Here is a 6,502-nt window from a genome sequence, read left to right as displayed (position 1 = left end):
TGCATTGCGAGAAATTTTTGTACACTATGGGGTCTTTTGGGAAGAGGGTAAAAAGTCAGTTTTTAACTTTTTATTCATTTTGAATCAAATCACCTCTCATATGTTTTATCCACAAAAAGACAAAATAAACTTAAAAAAATTAAAAAATTAACTTTTTATTAATTTTTCAAAACATTCTAATATGTTGTTTTGGTCCTACCACTTTGAGGGTGTCATTTTCATTTTATTTTATTTTTTCTTTTTTGGTTAAGTTAGAACTGGAGAGTGTCATTAAATGCATGGATTACTAATCCCCATATAGATTGGTCAGGGCATCTTGTGATTAGGGATGGCAATGGATAACATACCATGTGAGTATCATGGACACCCAACCCAAATATATGGGGTTTTTCCTTTTTTCTTATCCGTCAGGTAGGGTAAATGATATTCTTTAAATCTCCACAGGGGATGGGTCAGGAATGGGTACCCACTAATTTTTTCACTTTTTTTCTTTTACTTTTTGACGTGGTTAGGCTCACAAAGGTCATAGCCCACTATGAACAACCCAACCCATCACTTAGAACCCAACACATAACCCAACTGATGAGATCCTGAACAGCTGGAAGCCAACATGGCATGAAGAACCAAGGATATTCAGACATGTAGCAGGCAAAGGACAAGTCACATCAGCAGACAAAGATCTGCAAAGTTATTGTCACTGCACATCGCCATTAATGCAGTCCATCACAGCATTTATTACGACAACACCTCTCCGTCGGAACAACACCCCCTCACCCTGAACAAGGTAAGTTACAGCATAGACTTTCGGCCAAGGTGGCAGGTCGAAAGGGACGGCGAAATGATTACCAAATGATATAAGCAAACGTTGAAGACAAGAAAAAAGTTAAGTTTTCTATCTCCAATTCACATCTCTACAATTCACTTCTCTCTCTCTCTCTAACTTGCTCGTCGGAGGATTCGCTGGGGGACTCCCCGTTCCCCGTTGAACTCCTGTACAGGTTCTCAGGTGGGCTTGGCCATTCGGATATCGGTTGGAGAAGCGTGAACCAATCCGACCCATTCCCTCTGGAACCCGTTGTATCGTAACTGTATTATCACTTTTATTTTATTTTTTTTTAAGATTCACAACCAAAACTAAATATATATTCAATCTTTTTTCTTTTCTTTTCTTTTCTTTTTTTTTTTTAAATTTTGTTTTTTTTAAGGTTCACAATCAACATATTTTTTTTTTTAAGATTCACAACCAATACATTCAATCTTTTTTCTTTTCTTTTCTTTTTAAATTTTATTTTTTTTAAAGGTTCAAAACCAATTTTTTTATTTTTTATTTATCTATTTAGTTTTAAGATTAACCAAAACTAAATATACATTCAATCTTATTTTATTTTATTTGGCTCAACAACAAAATCAAATACACATTAATTAACATTGTCACATTATTCTTGTCAAATTTTATCCATATCTAGAATTTTTTAAATTTATTTAGAAAAATTCTATTCCTACAAAAAAATTCCATTTCTTTTTTAATTTTTTTTTAAATTTTATGTATCTCCTTCTTCTCTCTATTAATTGATCTTCAATAATATAAAGGTGAGTTATTGCTCTCGTTTCCATCTTCTTCTTCTTATTTTTAAAAAAAAAATTATTTGCATTTATAGAATGAATTTTCTTATTTCAATATCTCCTGCAATTATTTTATTGGATTTCTCTTTGATTTGATGGTAACTTTATATTGAATTTTTCAATTTTCATCTTAACTAACGATCACCTTAATTAAAATTTTGTACATTTTTGTCTTCAATTTTCATGTTTTGGTTATGATTAATTGCACGTTTTTGATCGATAGTCACAATCTTGTCACCGCTAGATTGTCATCATCGCAAATCGCAGTTGTTGTAGTGAGGATGAGAGAGAGTGAGAATTAAAACTCTAATTGTCAACAGAGTAGTGAAAACATATGAAGAAATTATTTTCCGATGTACCTAAAAAAAATAATATATATATATATATATAGGGAAATTAGTGGGTACCCATCCCCGATTGAGAATTAAAGACATCACTTACCCTACTCGACGGACAAGAAAAAAGGGAAAACTCAAATATTTGGGTTGGGTCTCCATGGATACCTACATGGTAGGTTATCCATTGTCATCCCAACTCTGTTGACAATTAGAGTTCTAATTCTCACTCTCTCTCATCATCTCACTACAACAACGACAATTTGTGATGACGACAATCTAGCGGTGACAAGATTGTGACTATCGATCAAAAACGCGCAATTAATCATGACCAAAACATGGAAATTGAAGATAAAAATGTACAAAATTTCAATTAAGGTGATCACTAGTTAAGATGAAAATTGAAAAATTCAATCTAAGGTTACCATCAAATCAGAGAGAAATCCAATAAAACAATTGCAGGAGATATTGAAACAAGAAAATTCATTCTATAAATCCAAATAATTTTTTTTTTTTTTAAAAGAAGAAGAAGATGGAAACAAAATAATAACTCACCTTCAGATTATCTAAAATCAATTAATAAAGAGGAGAAGAAGATACATAAAATTAAAAAAATCAAAAAAAAATTAAAAAAGAAGATGGAATTTTTTTGTTGAAATAGAATTTTTCTAAATAAATTTAAAAAATTCTAGATATACATAAAATTCGATAAGAATAATGTGACAATGTTAATTAATGTGTATTTGATTTTGTTGTTGAGTCAAATAAAATAAAATAAGATTGAAGGTATATTTAGCTTTGGTTGTTAATCTTTAAAAAAATAATAATAAAAAAAATAAAAAAAAATTGAATATATATTTAGCTTTGGTTAAGATTAATTTTTTTGAAATAAATTTTAAAAATTCTAGATATACATAAAATTTGACAAGAATAATGTGATAATGTTAATTAATGTGTATTTGATTTTGTTGTTGAGTCAAATAAAATAAAATAAGATTGAATGTATATTTAGTTTTGGTTGTGAATCTTCCAACAACAACAACAACAACAACAACAACAACAACAACAACAAAAAAAAAAAAAAAAAAAAAAAAAAAAAAAAAGAAGAAGTTGTGAACCTTAGAAAAAAAAAATTAAAAAAAAAAGATTGAATGTACATTTAGTTTTGGTTGTGAATCTTTAAAAAGAAAAAAAAAAGGACAAGTTGGGTTGGAGAATATCCAAACGCATTAGGAGATGGGGAAGGTAGAACCCATGGGGAATGGAGAAAAATAATTATAGGGGAATGGGGATGGAGAATTAATATCCACCCCCATTAACCCCCATTGCAATCCCTACTTGTGACCATCTTTTGATTAATCACAAATTATTATATTTTTTATATTTTATAATTATTTAATATAAAATTAAAAAGGATAAATTATATTGATACCCCCTGAGATTTATGTTTATTACAGTTTCTCCCTCACCTTTTGAAAATTACATATCCCCCTTGAGGTTTAAAGTTTCATTACAAATTCTCCCCTTCAGCAATTTAATTTTTTTAATTACCAATTTTGCCCTCACTGGGTAAATTACATTGACACCCCTTACATTTTAAAAATTACAATCCCCTCCTTAAGGTTTAAAATAGCATTACCAATTGTTTCCTCGGTTAGTATTAGTTAGAAAAAAAATTAATTGAAAAAAAAATTGTTAGTAAAATTTTTAAATTTCTGTTTAAAAACCAACGTAAGCTCATTTTTTGAATTTACTTTTTTTTCTCAAATTTACAAATTGAGACAACCATTTATAAACCAAAAAAATTATCAAACAAGTTTTTATGATAGTTTTTTAAATTTTTGTAAATATAAATTGAAAACTGAAAACGAAATGGTTACCAAACAGGTTTCAGATGGTAAAAGTGTCGTAAAATTAACAAATAATTAAATAAGTTACCAACGTAAAAAATGACTTATCAAAAGATTTTTAGGCTATGTATGGTTTGATTTTTAGAAATTTTTTTTAAAAATTAAAAATTAATTTGGTTAAGAAATAAAAAATAAAAAATAATTATAATTATAATTTTTATCTTTCCAGTGGTTAGAAATAATTTTTTACAAATTAAATTGAAACAGTCATACGTATATATATGATCTGCCCAAAAATTAAAATGATAATTATTTTTTACCCTTAAATGATAATTATTTTTTATTTTTTATTTCTTAACCAAATTAATTTTTAATTTTAAAAAAAAAATTCTAAAAATCAAACCTTACATAGCCTAAGAGTCTTTTGATAAGTCATTTATTGCATTGGTAACTTATTTAACTATTTGTTAATTTTATGACATTTTTACCATCTGAGGCATGTTTGGTAACTATTTCGTTTTCAGTTTTCAATTTATATTTACAAAAATTTTAAAAACGGTCATAAAAACTTGTTTGATAATTTTTTTGGTTTATAAATGATTGTCTCAGTTTGTAAATTTGAGGAAAAAATGTAAATTTTACGTTGATTTTGAACAAAAATTTAAAAATTTTACTAACAAAAGTTTTTTTCAATTAATTTTTTTTTCCAAGTAATTTTTTTTTTCAACTACTAACTGAGAGGGAAATAAGTAATGCTACTTTAAACCTTAGGGAGGAGATTGTAATTTCTAAAATGTGAGGGGTGTCAATGTACTTTACCCAATAAGGGCAAAATTGGTATTAAAAAAAATTAAATTGCTGAGAGAGGAAATCTGTAATGAAACTTTAAACCTCATGGGGGAGATGTAATTTTCAAAAGATGAGGGGAGAATTGTAATAAATATAAACCTCAGGGAGTGTCAGTGTAATTTACCCAATTAAAAATTTCACTCTTTATCAATTGCAATATATTTAGACACGAGTATCACTTATATAGCGTAAGGATCCTCTAGAGTATTGCCCTTACAGTGATCTCTTAGGCCCCGTTTATTTTCAGAGTGAAGGTGATTCATAGTCAGGGGATTGTTAGTGAGGGGATTAAGTAAAATTGTGTTTGTTTTGACGATAGTTGTTAGTGTAGGAATTGTTAAATTATTTTTATATAAAATAATAAAACAAATAAAAAAATATAAAAAAATTAAACATTAATATTTATAAAAAAAATTCCCAATATATAGCAAATAAAAAAAATTCTAATTCCCTCACTATTTTTCTAATACCATCTCCCCAACCTCCATCTATATCACCTCCACCATCCTAATCCCCTCCCCAACTCTACAAACAAACACAACATTAAATAACACATCCATCATCCTAATCCCCTCTCATCTACTTAACCCAAAACAAACGGGCCCTTAGAGCATCTCCAACTCAATCCTCTCACTAAGAAGATGAAATTAAATTTTTTTATTCAAAAAGTAAATATAGAATATGTTACTATTCATTCAAACTCCAATCACAAATCTTCATTTTCTTCTCTAAATATTTTCCTTCAAAATTCATTAATTTTCCTTCCATCTATTTTTCTTACCAGCTAATAAATTTTGCAACATTAATAATTTTTAATTTTTAATTTTTTGTTAAATATATTTAATATTAGACTCATTTTAAAGATATAATTTTAATATTTTTAATGACACCAAATTTATAAAATTTAGATGTACATATTAAAAGTTATTTGTATTTAATAACATATAACAAAAATTACAAAAATGATATAATTTTGAAATTTTTGTAAAATATATTTAATATTATACTCATTTTAAATGTATAAATTCACCATTTTTAATTATACCAATTTTATAAAAATTAAATTTATGAAGGAATAATATTTTAGAGGAATTCTCTATTTTTCATCATCCCTTCAAATATGAAGGATCAACTCATCCTCCTTTTAAATAGAGATGGATTTAGAAGATGAATTAGAGGAGCAAATCCTTCAAATATGAAGTTATTAAGGGTGGCTTAGAGATGCTCTTATAGTGCAAGACAAGCAGCGACACGTCATTAAACCAAAGGTTGAGATTTAAACTCACCAAAACGATATCGTTTTAGTTAGTAGATTGAAGGGAAAAAAAAATACAAAAACAGAGTGAGAAATGATATATATATATATATATATATATAAATCCAAACAAACAAATATACAAACGATTTTGCTAAAAAAAAAAAAAAAAATTAAATCACAGAAGTGGGTTTAAATCAGATGACGGTGGAGGACGGAGACCGGTGCTCGCCGGTGAAGAACGTAAGTGACGATGGTTGTGTTTGGAACTCTCGTTCTCTCTCTCTCTCTCTCTCTTCGTTTCTCCTCTTCCTTTTTCCCTCTTCCCTTTCACGTTTCTGTGCCTTTTTTTATTAAAGCAAATATTCACAACCCCAAAATCAGCTCCTAAATAGGATATATATATATATATATATATTCACGCATGTATATATATCATAGGAGCTCTTGAATGAAAGGATTGATCATTAACAGATGTATCCCGAGAGATCAAACTTTCGCAACAGCAAGAAAGAATAACACCATCACATACAAGTTCAACAGAATCTATATCAAAAATTTCTGCTTTTTTAGGGCAAAAATCAAAACAC

The sequence above is a fragment of the Camellia sinensis genome, chromosome 13 (assembly GCF_055761805.1).
Source record: "Camellia sinensis isolate YWXY chromosome 13, ASM5576180v1, whole genome shotgun sequence".
NCBI lineage: Eukaryota > Viridiplantae > Streptophyta > Magnoliopsida > Ericales > Theaceae > Camellia > Camellia sinensis.
Note: the sequence above shows the minus strand (reverse complement) of the source record.